At 35.4% G+C, this 18456-nt stretch overlaps 1 protein-coding gene across 4 annotated transcripts in view; it reads right to left on the reverse strand.

Annotated features, from left to right (window-relative positions):
* The window catches only part of LOC150086955 (tyrosine-protein phosphatase 69D-like), an 823111-nt gene that overhangs the window by 258090 nt on the left and 546565 nt on the right, over positions 1 to 18456 (reverse strand). The window lies entirely within an intron of this gene.

Consider the following 18456-nt stretch of genomic DNA (forward strand, 5'->3'; position numbering starts at 1 on the left):
TTAAGATTGAGAAGAAGAAAGAAGATACTTATTAACATTAGACTCAAATTTTTGTAGATTGCAATTTTCAGGAAATACATGTGAAGGCATGTTTTCCAGAAAACAAAAGTTGGTTCTGTAAGTTTGAAGTTGGACAGTAAAAGGATGCTGACTGGTTGTGGCATGTGTTCAGCCTGGTTTGGAAGAGATAGGGGGAATTATAGAAGCCAATTCAGAAGAACAGTGCCCATGGAAGTATCTATAAACAAAGCATGCTGCAGAAACAAAACACCTATGAGAAAGAAAATGGAGCGGCTTTGTAAGGGATAGGTAATTAATCTAACTGCCTTCATTTGAATGGAGTCTAGAAACCCAAGAGAGGTTATGGGGGGGGCACCACACCAAATGTGGGAACAATATTCCATGGTAGGATATTGTTCCTACATTTGGTGTGGGAACAATATTTGAGATTTGTACAGAGTGAGTTTAGAAGAAAAGTAACACTGAGGGCAAAAGAGAAAACCCAGTTTTTTTAGATGGAGAGGAAGCAATATCTGTGATGTGCTAATGTCAAGAGAGATTAGAAGTAAGGATAATCCCAAAAAGAGATCTTGTCTAGAAATCTGAGTGTTACCGAAGATAAGTACAGGAGCATAAGGATCCTTTTGCAAGATATATGACAGGACTGAGTTTTAGAAGGATCGAAATTAACTAAGTTATCTTTGCCTCACTGGAGAATTACTTTGAGATCAGCATTTAAGGAATTGGTAGTGGATATTTAAGAAGTTTAAATGCAATGTGCTATCATCAACAAAACTATGGATAGGGTTTCCAATCAATGGAAGAAGGTCATTAATATATAAGAGGAAAAGAGTGGGAGAAAGAACTGAATCTTGAGGAACACCAGCATTAGTGGAGAAACTAGAAGACAGAGTGCTGTTTACTACCACATGCAGTGAGCAGTCAGAAAGAATATTGGATACCCAATTACAAACACAGTTGGCGAACCATAAGATGGAAGCTTATTTAGGACCATTGTGCCAAACACAATCAAAAGCTTTTGAAATGTGAAGAGTAATTGTTTGAGTTTCACTGAACTTTCCATTGAATTTGTCCATAGATAGATAACATAAGCCAGTACATCACCAGTGGATCGACACTGACAAATTCCATACTGGAGATAATTGATCAGATGGAAGGTTTATAGATAGTTTAGGAGTTTATGGTTAATGGATTTCTCCATTACTTTAGAAACAGTAAAAGTACACAGTGCAGAAATTGTAAAATGAGACTGATGCTAGAAAAAAATAATAATCCCATGTATTGAGTAAACTAACCTTTGTTTATTCAAGATAACTTTCTCCTATCCCCACACATTGCATGCAATGATCACAATGTGACTGGAATGACTGGTTGAAGGCTGTGAGTGGTGTAATATGCAATGTTCTTGTCACAGCTCTTTGCAAATTGTTGATGTCATCAAAATAACAGCCTTTCAATGGTGCCTTGAGTTTCAGAAACAAATGGAGCTAAGCCTGGTGAATATGGTCGATGTGACAGTACGCAAACTTTTTTTGGTAGCCAAAAACTCCCAAAAATTGAAAACTTTATGGATTGGTGCATTGTCGTGCAAGAAAAACCAACTGCCATCATCTCCATACTGATGCTGCACATGATGGATTCTCCACAACAAACATTTCAAAATATCCAGATAGTAGGCTGCAATAACACTTTCACCATTGGGTATGAACTCTCTGTGCACAATTCCTTTGGTATCATAGAAAGTGATGAGCACAGTTTTGATTTTTGACCTTTCTTGATGAACATTTTTAGTTTTGGGAGAGTTTTCCAACTTCTACTCTGCACTTTGTTGTAGGTTGTACTGACAATACCAAGTCTTGTCACCCATAACAATCAAATTCAAGAAGTTGGGTTTGCTTTCAGTGGCCTCAAGGAACTCTCTAAAGTGTTCAACTTGCACCTAACATTAACCATCTGTTAATGAATATAGAACAACCCATGTACAGACCTTTGTTTTCTTCAAATCCTAGGTTATTATTTGTTAAATGGTTTATGTATTAATGCACAGATCTTCTGAAATCAGGAGTACTGGTCATTGGTAATGATTTCCTGCACCTTTTAAATCAACTCTGGCATTCAAACCATTTTTGCTGGCTTGGATTTTTTAGTGATCATCTTCCATGGCCAAAATGTCAAACACAGGTGCATGAGAGAACCAATTCTCACCATGCACTTGCTTCATCATTTTAAATGCTTCCATGGCACATTTGCCAAGTCAAACACAAAACTTGATGTTGTCCCATTGTCCCTCCGCAACATAGACACAGGAAAGATGTGTAATTCAGCTCACACTACGTTGTGAAATGGTGACAATTTCTGCTGACCTTGACTGCGGTGCTTGAGGAACAATCATTTCATGTTTACTTCTAGTAGATGGCAGCACAAGCATTTGTCTCATAACATCAGTCTCATTTTCCAATTGCTGCCCTGTGTAAGTGCAATGGGACAATATTTGCACTGGAGGGATTTTTCGCCCTCTTTAGGAACTGGCTGGATATGAGCGATTTCCAAGCAAATGGAAAAACACCAGTGGAATAAGAAAGTGTAAAAAGGTAAACAAGTGGAAAAATACCATCCAGACCTGGAGCTTTCTTGGTATCGAGATTGTTCAATATTCTTCTCACATCCTTTTGACAGAAGACCACAAGAATATATCAGGAATGGTAGCAGGCAGTTTATCAGTTTATGTTTGAATTATTACATTGAAATGGATCTTTTGTTTATTATCATTACACAAATAATAACTAATTTTCATGCAGGACACAGGAACCTTGAAAAGAATACAGATGAATGATGATATGCAATTATTTCAAGTTTACAATTTAGTTCAATATGAGAATAAATAATAATAATTTATTATTATTTTTTTCATTTAAAAATGTTAATTTCAAGGTATTTTCTGGATGAATTTGTGGCGTTTCAAGGTATTTTTTTGATTAATTTGTGGCATTGGAATAATGTCAAAGTTTTGTACAATAAACATCTCTGAAAATTTAAATTTGGCAGTGATTAATAGTATCATGTTTCTATTTTGTAGTACCAACATATTTTTAAAATTTTAAACATAATTAATAAAACTTTTTTTTCCATTAAGACTAATATAAGTATTTCTAGTGGCTAAACAGCATAGCATTCATTATTAAAAATAACAAATAATTAACTTAATAGGTACTGCAATCTACAGATGAAAGATCAAGAGTTAATGTAATATAAGCACAATCAAAATACTAAATACTTTTCTCAAAACTTAAGTTTAAAGTTCATCCCCTGTAAAGCGATTCTAAGTCACTTGTGTTAAAAAAGTGGGCCATATTACTACTAGGTTAATGGATCACAACTCAGACAGTAAATGAAAGATAATAATTTTGCTGTGTGCATATCTAAGAATGAAATGAAGCTTGGATATCATTCAAGGATGTTGTGCATGGCTTTCTTCAGTAATCATAAGGTACAAGAATACAAGGAAAGATTTTCAAAAATATTAATCAATTTTGCAACCCTGGGTTGCAATATAATTTTGAGGCTTCATTTTCTACACAGTCATTTTGACTGCTTCATTGAAAACATTATTGAAGTAAATGAAAAGCAAGATTAAAAGTTTCACTAAGACAGCAAGAAGAATACTACTAGGGTAGATGAATGAGGCAATGATAAGACTACTGCTGCTGATTAAAGGGATTTATATGATCCTCAAAGAAAGGGTTAAAGGAATACAAATTTACCCATATGACAAAATACCACTAAACTGACATTCAAAGTACATCATGCCCTCTTACATACTTGCATCCACTCTGTTTGGAAAATTATCTGATGCCTTTTATGAGAATAACAGGTATGTACTTTAAAAAAAAAAATTATACTAGAAAAAATTACATTACTACTCAGTTTTAAACACTCATTATTACTGCATATCTTTTGCTTGTTTATAAAACAGAATTTCTCTATATTTAATATAATTAAATTTATGGTAGATTAATGAAGTTCACTGTAGCAGATTTTCATTGCAGACCTTACTTATCATACAGCCAAATATTGGTATAATGAATGCTAGAGTAACAAAATTTTCAGTACAATGAAATCACCTCTCAGGTGATTTCGTTATACTGAATAATTTGAATAAATTTAAGGAAGAATTAGAAAAGTTATTAGAGGGGATGGACAAATAATGTGGGTAGTTTTTTATTTTTATTTTTTCACTAATGATATTCTTGCTTCCCTGCATCATTTTGCCACTACTAATGCTAATGATGGCTATATTTCTTTTATAGAGGTATGAATAATTTTTATTCTGCTATGCTGATATTTTCATTACATTAATATTCATTAAAATGAAATATTTTTATGCAAAGATACACAGTATAGTAAATTGGGGGATGAGAGGCGATTTTGTCATACTGTTTCATTTTAACAAAGGTTAATGTAATGAAAATATCAGTATAGCACAATAAAAATTCTTAAAGCTATAAAAAGTATAGTTCATCAATAGTATTAGTAGTGGCAAATGATGCAAAGAAACACGAACATATATCATTAGTAAAAATAAAACAAAACAAAAACTACTCTCATTATCTGTCCATCACCTCTAATAATTGATCTAATTCTTCCTTATATTTATTAAAACTACCAACTTCCACAATAGCAGATGGAAGTTGTTCCAACAATCAATTATTATCTGGCTGAAAGCAAATTTTCGTGCATCTATCCTGCAGCCATCCTTTTTCAATTTAGGATTATGTCCCCTTGTGCATGTGTTATCCAAGAAAGAAAATACCTTGTTACCATTGTTAAGTTTACTTGATAATTCTTAAACACTTCAATCATGTCTTCTCGAAAGATATTAATCTATTTCCAAGCACAATTTGCAGAGTTGAAGATTTTCATAATAAGAATACCTTTTTGTGTCCTTGGCTAATCTGCCCTTTGGTCACTGGCAGTTGACACGACAATACCCCTGAGTTGGCCTAGGCCACCCTGGGCAACACCAAAACTTTGACTAAGAAAAATCCAATACAATACTGATCACAGAGTAGTAAGATACAGAGTGGACACTTGCTCAATTACTCCCAGCGCCACCAGTTCAAGAAAGTGAAACTAATGCAGCCATCAGAACCCACAGAGTACTAACGTGCCTATCCGCTGCCAATAAGTTGTTACTGTATTTAGAGTAGATTAGTGTTCGTTGAGCATGGCAAGTTTGTTTTACATTGCATTTTTTATTATTATAATTATTTGTGTAGTTGTCTGCTGACATCATGCACAGAAAAAAGTGTTTCTTGTATAATAAATATAGAGTGCGATTGTACCGATTTCCAAAAGACCATTTAAGGTAATATACCATAATTGATAGACCTAGAAAATATTTAATGAAATGTTAAAAAATAAAAAGAAACTACTGAATAGCTAATTAATAACTAATTCATAACTTATTACATCAATTAATTTGAATAGTGTATTGATATTAATCGAAGTAATAGTTTATCAAATAATTAAATAATTTAAATTTATAGATGTAATGACATGATTGGGTTGGAGAGTTCTTTCCTCTTCCCTTCCAATATGTGTACTTCTATAAATATGCCATTCTTGTACATATTAATCTATTTTTTTTTTTTTTTTTTTTAATTATCATCCCTAGGTTTGATTTTTTTTTTTTTTTTTTCCCAGACTTACTGACTGGTTGAAAGCAGTTGGCAAGTATAATAGCATTAGTATGTAATAAATTAGACTGTGTGAATCTAATTTTTATGATTGGCATTTTACAAGCAATGAAAGGGAAAATCTTATCAAATTTTCTTGGGCAAATACTGAGTTTCTTCTTTCAAGTGATTGTGAAGTGTTCAGTCCATGTTTTTCAGCCATGCCCAACAGAAACAACTGTGCTGAGTGATACTTTTGCTAATTCTCTGCACTTTGGTTAAATGCAGAGAATGAGCCAACACAATAAAAAGAACACCCAAAACCCAGAAAATTTTAACATTGAGATCAGTTACATCCAGGCTTAAAAATGAATTTCTGAAATTTCAGCAGAATAAATATTGCTCGACAGGGTTAGGGATAGCCTGACTGCAGCAAAATATGCATTCCTTTTATCACTAATTCAGTCATCTACAATGCAGTTTGAAAGGCAGTCAGTGGACAGCCATAGACAAGGCATTTGCTCTTAATATTTACCTTCAGAGTTATTGAGAAGGAATAAGTTATAAGTTATTTGTAAAATAATAAGAGAAGTTTACCTCAATATAGTACATAACTCAATAACTTATAAGTTATTGCGAAGGAAGCTCAATTTTCCAAGCAGAAAAATTGAACACCGAACATTGCTTATTAGCAATGTTCAGTGTTGAACATTGCTAATAAGCCAGGATTCTGCCCTGTTTTTCTGAATTGTTTAAGGAAGCAAATAACAGATATGCAGGAAAAAGACAAACTGTGCATACAATGAATAAACAAAGTGCATTATCTAATTGTGAAGATGATGATGCTGCTGTTTTTTTTGACCTCTCACGCTATACTCTTGATACTTTGCTTAAATTGGTTCATGAGGATGCTAGTGATCCAATGAGTCTCACTGACAAAGTGAACTAGTCAGAATTGACCCAGTACAGTGAGGATATGGATATTATGATGAAAATGTATTGGCATACGTCTCAGGTTACCTAGCCAGAAACATTTTAAATAGCAACAATTGTGGAACATGTAAAGATTTACTTTTTTTTGTCCTTGCCTTTTTCCCATTATATATATAAGGTCAGCGTTTTTACTGTTTTGACATGAAATTTTTACAGCCAGATGCCCTTCCTGATGCCAACCCTCACCCTTTATCCAGGCTAGGGATATGCGGTGGTCATTCCCTGACCTTCCGCATCCTCTGTATTTGAGGGCCACAGGCTCGTACCCCAGTCTAATCAGAAAGCGTGTGCTACCTACTACTAATCCTGCCCACCTGGCTATGGAGGCGCCAACATGTAAAGATTTACTATTAGGCCCAAAAGATCTTGATATTGACAAATTGTTGTATTTTAAAGATTTTAATGTCAGTGAGTATGAATTGAAATGGTCATCAAAGGAATTGGTGAATACAATGATATGTGCATCAAATATCTTCTTTTCTGAAGTTGATTTGGTATTTCATAAGGAAAATGTAAAAAACTTTATGATAAAACATGTTTTATTGACCTTTGAGTGGATTGGGAAACACAAGCACAAAGATGATGTGCAAAAAGGTGCTTATTCAGTCTTTGTCTTTCCTGAAAATAATGTTAAAACAAAAAGTGAAAAACATGAATTTGGCTTACCTGTCTTGTCAAGCATCAAAATCCCTTCAAAAAAATTGAAACATGTGAAACATGTTGTTGTTTGTTATTTTGGTTTTTAGGAGCATTAGCAACTAAGGCCATATTGCTCTGAGGATATGCGATGGTCATTCCCTGACCTTTCTGCATCCTCCGTATTTGGTGGTCACTGGCTCGAACCCCGGTCTAATCAAGAAGCGTGCGCTACACACTGCTGCTCCTACCCACCTGGCTACGGAGGCGCCTCATGTTAAACATGTGTAACTGGGAAATGTCAAACATGTGCTGTGAAAGCTAGAGGGGAAAATTGTGTAATGATTGTTTATTAGAGATCAGTTGTATCAAAGCAATATTAACTGACAAATAATACTGCTTTGATACAAATTTGATACCTAAAACATAATGACAAATCCACAAATAAGATACAACTCCATAATTCAGATTCATCGATGTCAAATGGACCAATCAGATTAATCTGATTGGTTCACTTGACATCGATGGTTCGACTGTTGATGATCCTGCTCAGATAGCAAACAAACTGAATGAGTATTTTGCATCTACATTCACACATGAGGAATTATTAAGGTTTGAAAATGGCAGAAGGTTATCAAATTGTAGCAGGATACTTAATGTTTTTGTAATAACTGAGAGCAAAGTGGAGGAGAAATTGTTGAAGTTAAACATAAGAAAACCACCTGGGGTGGATGGGATCTATCCAGTTATATTAAAGGAGGCTGCAAAGCAACTAAGCAAACCCTTAGCCATAATTATGAGAGCATCCTTGCACTCAGGGGAGGTTCCCACGGACTGGAGATGTGCAAATGTATCCCCAGTTCACAAAGGGGGATCGAAGGGTGACACGAGTAATTACAGACCAGTTAGTTTAACTTCTGTTCCGGGTAAAATAATGGAGTCACTGGTAAAAGATGCATTGTAGGATCATCTAGACAAGACTGCAGCAATAATTCAGACACAGCATGGGTTTGTTAAGGGAAAGTCTTGTCTGACAAATTTGATAGGATATTATGATGTGGTTACAAAGGAACAGGATGCAAAAAATAATTTTGATATCATATATTTGGATTTCAGGAAAGCTTTTGACACTGTTGCGTATGAAAGACTATTGTACAAATTGGAGCAGAATGGTATTAAGGGTAAGTTGCTACAATGGATAAAAGGATGGTTAAGTGCAAGAAGACAGAGGGTGGTAATCAATGGGTGCTGCTCTTCGTGGACTAATGTTATTAGTGGAGTCCCACAGGGTTCGGTGTTGAGTCCACTGTTGTTTTGTATATTTATCAATGATATTGATGAAGGTATATCAGGCTTAATGTCGAAGTTTGCAGATGATACAAAGGTTGGCAAGGTTGTAAATGACAGTAATGGCTGTGTGCTACTGCAATAGGATGTTAGTTAGTTAGTTAGTTTTTAGGAGCATTAGCAACTAAGGTCATATTGCTCCGGGATATGCGGTGGTCATTCTCTGACCTTTCCACATCCTCCGTATTTGGTGGTGATGGGCTCGAACCCCGGTCTAATCAAGGAGCGTGTGCTATGCACTGCTGCTTCTTCCCACCTGGCTACGGAGGCGCCCCTCTGCAATAGGATCTATATAATTTGGGCAGATGGGCTAAGAAGTGGCAACTGAAATTTAACCTTGACAAATGCAAAGTACTGCATATGGGTAGAAGTAACCCCAGAGAAATGTACCAACTGTGTGGTACTACACTTAAGGTGGCAGAAAATGAAAAAGACCTGGGAGTAATTGTGCAGGCAGATATGAAGTTTTCTGAGCAATGCAGAAAGGCTGCCAGGGCAGGTCATGGGGTTTTGTCAATGATATATAGGAATTTTGCTAGCAGGGAAAAGGAGGTGATTATCCCTGTGTATAAGGCAATGGTCAGACCACGCCTTGAGTACTGTGTACAGGTCTGGAGGCCTCATTTTAGGAAGGATGTAGATTTACTTGAGCGTGTACAGAGAAGGGCAACAAGATTGGTGAGGGGAATGAAGGGATCCTCTTACCAAGAGAGGCTTAAATTCTGCAAATTGCAGTGGCTGGAGACTAGGCACCTGCGCGGTGATCTGATTGAGGTGTATAATCCCTTGAATGGGTTGAGCACGCTGAATTCTGATGGGATCTTCCACTTGTTCAGATTACGAACCTAAGGTGGCATAAATTCAAACTAAGAAAGGACAGATGTAGAACAGATGTGCAGAAATTTGCCTTTAGCCAGCGGGTGGTTAATTGCTAGAACAAACTACCATCTGCCGTTGTGGAAGTTGATAGGTTGAACAAATTTAAGGAGGAACTGGACAGGCATTTGGAGGGAATGGTGTGATTTTTTTTTTTTTTTTTTTTGGCTGATGCTGCATAAGCTCATACACTTGCTTTCTTGCATCACATGCCACTACTACTACTACTACTACTACTACTAATTCAAATGGAATTCTATTGTTTGATGAACTCCAAATTGCTGAAGTGTCTTCTGGCTTTCAGAGTATTCCGAAGTAATCTTCAAAATGTCTCCGAAAGCAAGAGAAATTCTGAAGATTATTGTAAATATGAAAAATACCTGCTTTCTTTTTGTAAAAAAAATAAAAAAGGTTCAGAATTGCCATTATAGTTTTAAAAAAAAGGTTCTGATATTTCTAGAAGATGACAGCTCCCACTTGTTTCAGTCTAGTGAACTGTCCACAAGAAAGTCATAAGCATGTTTCAGAGTCTTTATCTGTATCAGTATCTTTCTTCAACTCCAGCATCAAAATTATGTGAATTTTTATGCTGGAGTTGTAAGAAGGATACTGGTATTTGTATTAGCAAAGGAAGTGAAGCTTATCTCTCAGTAACAGCATGGAATATATGTCATAGCATCTTTACAGTTTATGAAATCAAGGATTGTATTAAAGATGGTGATACTGTGCAATAGTATTATTATTATTGTTATTAATTTATTTATTTTTGTTGCTTTTACTCGGTATATAAGTCTTTAGCCTTGCTTTTAATTTTATGCCTTAAATCAGCATTCTTTTTTTTATATATTACAGGGAAGTGTATGTGATGATATTAATATTTCAATTTACTGAGGACTACATATAATTCAAATGTCTTTCATAAATTAAAAGAATTTGAATTATAAAGTATGATGTTTGTCTTTTTTTTGTTGTAATGCTAACTCAAATAAATAGTGATCTAAATGAAAAACTGCTAAATTACTTTTGTTAAAAAAATAACTAACTCAGCAATAAAGCAGTCAAAATTTAGTCTTCCAAATTTTTCACTGATTCCAGATTCTTTGTATTTTTGTGAAGTATCCAAAAATAAAAAAAAAAGATTTATTAGTGGCTCTGCTTAGCAGCTAAATGATGCAGTGTTCATATCATAGGATGCCAAGCCTAAAATAATAAATAAATAAAGGAAAATAATTAAATGAAAATTAAAACCGAAGTCAAAAGGAGTTTAATTTATTAAATCAAAACCTAAAACAAGAGTTGGTCTGGTCAGTGACCAGATGTAGATTTATGAAGTTAAGGTCAAATAAGTAATATTTTTTACCTTTAAGTAATATTTTAAAATATAATGGCCAGACATTGGCTAAAATGCAGCCTAGAAGGAGATTAAGATGACAATAATGTGTCCCAAATAAAATTTAATAAATACAGAATTTCATGTACACACTTCGTTCAGGTGGGTGATAATAAAAGATTTTAGTACAGTGAGACCAGTGAGCCTGTCTCACTGTACTGACACCTGCTATAATTACCAACCTGAACCCAGTAGTGTGTATATAAAATTCTTTCTTTATTAAAGTTTATTGCAACTGGCACACATAACTGTCATCTTAACCTTCTTCGCGGCTACATTTTAGCCAATGTTTGGCCATTATATTATAAAAGCCATTCAAAATATTACTTATTAATTATTATAAATATGTTTGTTTGGTTTTTTTTTTTTTTTTAGGAGCATTAGCAGCTAAGGCCATACTGCTCCGGGAAATGCAGTGGTCATTTCCTGACCTATCCGCATCCTCCGTATTTGGTGGTGACAGGCTTGAACCCCGGTCTAATCAAGAAGCGTGTGCTACACACTGTTGCTCCTTCCCACCTGGCTATGGAGGCACCTTTATAAATATGTGAAAACATAAGTAAATTACCATATTATACTGGAGAAATGAATTTAAAGTATAAGAAGGGGGGGAAGTGGGAAAAAAGAAAAAGGTGGGGGACAAAAACAGAGGGATTTGACATTGAGGAAGGAGAAAATGGCTTTATTCAACATTACCACACAGCTACCATAACCATTAATATGAGGTTGCTGAAATCGTTACTTATGCTTATATTTTGCTATTCTTCTGTCTTTCATAGCATCTTTTTGTGTATTGGAATAATAATTAATTGTGAATAATCATACTAATAATCAGTGAATCGATATATTGTCCATCACAATTACAAAACTGTAGAAAATTCTCCAGGAAACACTTTGCAATGTTCTGCCCTGTTTCTACATTCTCAAACTGGTGGCTCCATTTTCTATGCATTTTAATGTGTAGCTGCATTATCACCTATGAGAGTGTCCACTCTGTGGTACTGACTTCCAGACTGACTGGTGATCTAGGACAAGCTAGCCTTGCTCCTCAACCCTTTTGATGACTTTTCACTGACCAGTACATACAGGGGAAACTCAATCATGACCTGGGTGTGCACTCATGGACAGAGAGGAAAACAGCAGGAGATTTAATTAGCAACAGGTGAGAAAGGAATGTGTGTGGAAGACAATTAATGTCAAATGGTGTAAAGTGTGAATGACTGTGAAAGAGCTGATGAAAGGAAAATGTGCCCCTGTCTACATCAGAATTGTGAGCAACTATGTCCATGTCATTTGTGTGTGAGTGGCTGTGCAAGTTGCAAGTATGTGTGTGTCTGATGTGTAGAGTTAGCATGCAGGATGTTGTGAACAATGTGCACAAGGATGAGTGTTGGTGGACACATGGAGATATGTACACTTATGTGATCTGTCCTTACCATTATATATGCATCCTGAATATATGTACAAAAAAATTAAAAAATAATATAAACTAATAAATAAAATAAATGAAATGAATTAAACATGTGTCTACTTGTAGACATAAAATATGGATGATGTGTAGTATTCCCTGTGTGTTGCTTTGTGGGTTGAGTAATTTTGGAAGTGACAAGGGTTGTTTATATAAGTTGCACGTTCAGTGGAATGTGCTGTTAGATGATGCGAAAATATTGAAACAAATTTCAATACTGTCGCATCAGGAAGGCCATGAAAGTTTTCATGTCCCTCCTGATATTTACAGTTTTGTGTGAAGAAGTACAGTTGTTTACATTGTTAATATCTGACAGTTGAACTTAATATGGGTTTTAAAATTTTAAAATGGAAGAGATTGTAATTTCATATTTATAATGATTTTCTAATTTTCCAGGCATAAAAGTTTTGTTTCATTGAAAAAAAAAAAAGTAAAATACAAAATTTTTAGATTTTTTACCTTTTCATTAATAAAATATAAAATTGCATTTAATAAGTAAGTTTTGTTATAATTATTTTGTACTATGTAACTTACTGTTCTGGAATTTTGTTTTTTGCTACATTTTGTTGGAAATAAATTTTTTTATAACAAGTATATTTTGTTTACCCACACAAATTCATTGTACTGACATTTCATTGTAATGGACTTTTGCCAGAAATGGATAAAAGGCCAGCAATTACATAAGTATACTCTTTAAGCAGGGTGGCTTGTTGGTAGGCACTGAAGAACTGCAGCACCCCTAGCTTTTTAAATTTAAATATACAGTCAACAGAGTTATATGAAATTTTATGAAGAGCAATGCAACATAATGAATATTTTTATTAACAGGTCCCGCATATAGTATACTCGTCCTCTATTTCCAATAATCATTTTAATAATAAATGAATAAAAACACAATTTTGAATGAAATAGTTATTAATCTATTTTCAATAAATAAAAATCAAAGAATGGATTTTATTTTTAAATAAAATTTCAAGATTACCCAAGTCTGTTAATGGTAAGTGTCCAGTTAATGTTTTGTAGTATTTTTAACTTGCTTATTATTATTATTATTATTACTACTATGTCTACATGGCTTATAACCAAGGCTATTTAATTTACATCAGCATCATGGGCCACCACTGTCTTTAAGTAATAACCTGTAAACAGTTCATTATTTAAAACTTAGCAGTTTTCAAGATCTGTAAGTGAATAGACCCCTCCAAGTTTTTATGTATTCATTTAAGACATATACCATCTTATTAAATGAATAAAAGCTGACATTCACTATTGTTTTATCATCAAATGATAATAAAATTTGGGTTCTGTTGATTCGCTGTATGACAGTTCATGCATGACAATTCACTGTATGTGACAATCCGGTGCATAACAGTTGGATGTAGGAGACAATTGGACAAATGAAATTTCACTGTATGTGACAATTTAGTAATTCTTTGTGAGAATTCGGTGTATGGCAAAGCAGGACAGAAAATGCACACTCCTAACATGCCATACCATTCTTGATATTTTATATTTTTGATGGAGCATACGATTCACCACAGTTTTTTTAATGCACATTCTACTTCTTTTTTTTAAGAGATCCTATTAAAGAAGTGCTATAGATGGATTAAAGACTGGAATACAAGGGATTCGTGTTTGCATTTTACTTTCAATTCTGTAAGCTGCATTTTTTTATGAAATACACATGGGGGAAGAATTGTTCCAAAGACCTAAAATAGAGATCCTTAAAGGATGTTGTCTGGATAATGTGCATATCTTCTAACGTTCAGTTTGCAACCCACGCTATGGTTTTTATTTGAATGTGTCATTATATAGTAATAATAAGTTAATAGTAATAAGTAATAAGTACTGGGGAGAGCAAAGCAAGAAGCTTACCTCCCTATACTCCATAAGGGTAGGCAGGTAAGCTTCCCAGGAGATCATGTAGATTTTTTTTTTATGAAAACCCCAAACCACGAGAGCTATTAGAACTTATAATACTTAGTACTGTGCTTGGGTTGGAGGTTGAGAAAATGAAAGAAGATATCTGTTGACATTAGACTTGAAGTTCTGTAGATTGTAATTTTCATGAAATACGTATGAAGGAAGGTTGTTCCAGAAAACGGCAGTTGAATGAACAAACAAGAAAGATGAAAAGTTGGTTCTGTGAGTTTGAAGTTAGACAGTAAATGGATGTTGGCTGGTGGTGGCACATTTTCGGACTGTTTTGAAAGAGAGATCAGGAATTATAGAAGCCAATTCAGAAGAACAGTGCCCATGAAAGCATCTGTAGAAATAGCATGCAGCAGAAACAGTACATCCATGGGACAGCGAGTGGAGAGAGTCTGTTAGAGATGAGTCATTAATTAACCTAACTGCCCTCTTCTGAATGGAATCTAGAAGCCTGAGAAAGGTTTTGGGGGCACTGCCCCAGATGTGGGAACAATATTCCATGGTAGGATGGATTTGAGATTTGTACAGAGTGAACAGCTGTTTGGAAGAAAAGTAATGCTGACAGCAAAAGAGAAAACCAAATTTTTTAGATGCAGAGGAAGCAATATTTGTAATGTGCTTGTGCCAAGAGAGATTAGAAGTTAGCATAATCCCCAAAAGAGATATATCATTTTGCCTAGAAATCGGAGTGTCACCAAAGATAAGCATAGGAGCAGAAGAATCCTTTTTGTGAGATATAAGAAGGATTGAAATCAACTAAGTTGCCTTTGCTCTGCTGGAGAATTACCTGGAGATCAGCATTTAAGAAATTGGTAGCGGATATTCGAGAAGTTGAAGCTGATTGGGCAGGGCAAGGTTTCTCAAAATGGAAAGTGAAATGCAATGTGCTATCATCAGCAAAACTATGAATAGGATTTCCAGTCAATGGAAGGTCATTAATATAAAAGAGGAAAAGAGTGGCATAAAGAACTGAACCTTGGGGGACATCAGCATTAGGGAAAAGTTAGAAGACAGAGAGTCATCTACCATCACTCTCAGTGAGCGATCAGAGAGAAAACTGGATAACCAATTACAAAAAAACAGTTGGCAAACCATTTATGCCAAACACGATCAAAAGCCTTTGAGATGTCAAGAGCAACTGCTTGTTTTTCACCGAAATTTTCCATTGAATTTGTCCATAAATGGGTAACATAAGTCAGAAAATCACCAGTGGATCGACACTGACGGAATCCATGCTGGTGATCGGCGATTAGATGGAAAGTTTCTAGGTAGTTTAAGATTTGGTGGTTAATTGATTTCTCCATTACTTTAGAAAGAGTAGAAGTAATTGCAATAGGATGATAATTGGATGGGAGCGATTTGTCACCCTTTTTAGGAACTGGCTTGATAGGAGCAAATTTCCAAGCAGAAGGAAAACAGCTTTGGAATAAGAAAGTGAAAAAAGGCGGCAAAAAACAGGAATAAGTTCAGGAGCGTAGGTTTTGAGAACAAGTGGAGAAATACCATCAGGAACTGGAGCTTTCTTAGCATCAAGATTTGTCAAAATCCTTCTGACATCCTTTTGACGGAAGACCACAGAGGGCATTGAATGAAGACCACAGGAGGCAAATCGCATTGGGAATGGTGGGAGGTGTTTTACCAAGATCATTAATACATGAGTTGGAAAAAATATGGGAAGCTAGCAGGTCAGCTTTATCCTTGGCTGAAGTAACAACAGAACCATCTGGTTTTGACTGAGGTGGGAGCAGAGATGGACAAAAGTTGGGGCCAATAGCGTTGGCAAGAAACCAGAATGCTCGGCTACCATTAGGGCAAGAAGCAAGTTTTCTACTCTTAGCCTGTTCAAAATCTAGTTTGAACTGATTAATAACTGCTTTACAATTGTTGAAAGCTTTGGCATAGGCAGAAAATGAAAGTAAAGAATTGGAAACAAGCCAATTACGATATGCAACATTCTTCTCTTGAACAGATTTACACATTTATTGGAAAACCAAGGTTTAGATAAAGGACAAGATTTTAAAGTGGACTGTGGAATAAATTATTCCATTCTACTAGAATAATTTCACTGACACAATCTGAGCAAACGTTGACATCAGAAGTTTTGAAACAGTAATCCGACCAAGGAAAAGAAGAAAAGAAATCTCGCAGGTCATCCCATTTTGCATTCTTGTAAAGCCAAACAATATGAGGTTGGGAATAGCCATGATATACAGGCTCCATTGGAGAAGAGACAATCATCAAGTTGATGAGGTGCCTAAAGAACTACTCACTTTGACTGTGTACTTAGAAGGGTTGTTTGTGAGAAAAAGATCAAGCATGTTGGCCTGTATGGTTAGGATTGTCCAGGATATGTTTGTAGATAAAGAACAATCTGTGCAAAGTCATTAGTAATTGCAAAAGCCTCAGCATCTCGACCAGCTGGGTCGGTAAGACTAGAAAACAGAATCCAGCTGGAGTTGTGAACATTAAAATCACCAAGGAAAATTACCTCACTGTTAGGAAAGTTGGACTGGAGAAAGTCAAGTTGCAAAGAGAGGAAGTCAAAGAGCTCCAAGTGATTACTTGAGTTGGTAAAATGGTAGAGGCAACATATGAATTTGACACAGTGAGGTAGAGAGATTTTAAGCAAGAGAAGATCGAAAAGAGGAGATTCCAAATTACCAAGTCTCTGATGGGGAATATTGGAACGGACATATGCACAAGTACCACCTTTGAGGTGAAAGGAATCATACAGTGAATAATTTGGCCAACTGAGATGAGCAGTAGTTGAATCAACCGATAACTGAGATTCTGTCAGATAAAACACATGGGGTTTGGCAGACTGCAATTGGAAATGGACATCTTTGAAATTAGAATTGAGACCATAGATATTTGTGAAATGAACTAGCAAGTGTTTTGGAGGTTAAGATCTTTTCGCAGATAAGCTTATTCTATCAGTTTGACAATTCATGGTGTATTCGATAGTAAGAAAAAGTGGGGGGGAACATGCTGTATGAAGTAATGAAATTTTTGGATATGGCGTACACACAGTAAGATTATGCCCAGATCCTTAACATAACATGGCCTCGACAATGCCCCCCCACATACACACGGACTCCTTCCAGACACTAGCTGATCCAGAAGCCTCCTAAAAAGTTACCAATAGGTTCGATCCAGCATACTAACTAGTGGCCGGCCTGTGAACACTGTTTTACAGCTGTACCCTCAAAATGTAAGGAAGATTGGATCTCGCCATGATGTTCATCATAACCTCAAAAATCATCAATCATACTGCATGATGGAAGGTTTGGGAAAGGGTTGACCGGAACTTAGCTCTGGAGACTAAACATGGGTTCCACCACTTCAAGCATCCAGTAAGCAAAGTGGTGGTATTGCACTGGTTGATGAGAGTCATCTACCACCTAGTATTGCCTGGTAACACAGATGGGAGGCATTCCTCTATCCGGTGTGGGCACCACACCTCGACCCCTGCTTACGTTGGTTCACACCTGGGTGGTCACCCACAATGTGCTTGTGCATGGAGGTTATACCCAGATGAGTGTAAATTGAGTTTATTTAGGTTTAGCAACCCTCAACCAGTCCATATTTTATTAAAACAGTGTATGACTTTAACAACTTTCACAGTAATAAACTTCATTTCTTTTTGTTTCATCTGGTTTCTACACATATAATTTTCTTCTAGCTTCCCAAACCACAACCAGTTCATGCTCCTGTAAAGAATAGGATTCAACTGAGTAGATAAGTTAAAAAATATATTAAATAATCTTATCTAGATTAAAGGTGTTACATTGTGACATGATTCCATCCATATTACAATATGGATGGAATCATGCTGAAATAGGCACATACTCACTTTCCAACCTGCTTACGAGAAGGATCAACTTGAACCCTTTTATACAAAATAAATGGATAAAAAGTATATTATTTTCTTTTTTTTTTATATAAATTTCTGAATTCCTCCTTTCTAAGTCACCAAAATTTCTCTTGTTCCCTAAACCTTTTACTTCACTGATTTTTGGATTGATGTGTGGACACTGAATTTTGAGCATGCACCAAATTGTCGTACAAACTGAATTCACCAATTCTTCTTCCACCAAATTGTCACATACAGTGTCATT

Source organism: Mastigoproctus giganteus, chromosome 4 (genome assembly GCF_048544385.1).
Source record: "Mastigoproctus giganteus isolate SK-2022 chromosome 4, ASM4854438v1, whole genome shotgun sequence".
NCBI classification, from domain to species: Eukaryota; Metazoa; Arthropoda; class Arachnida; order Uropygi; family Thelyphonidae; genus Mastigoproctus; species Mastigoproctus giganteus.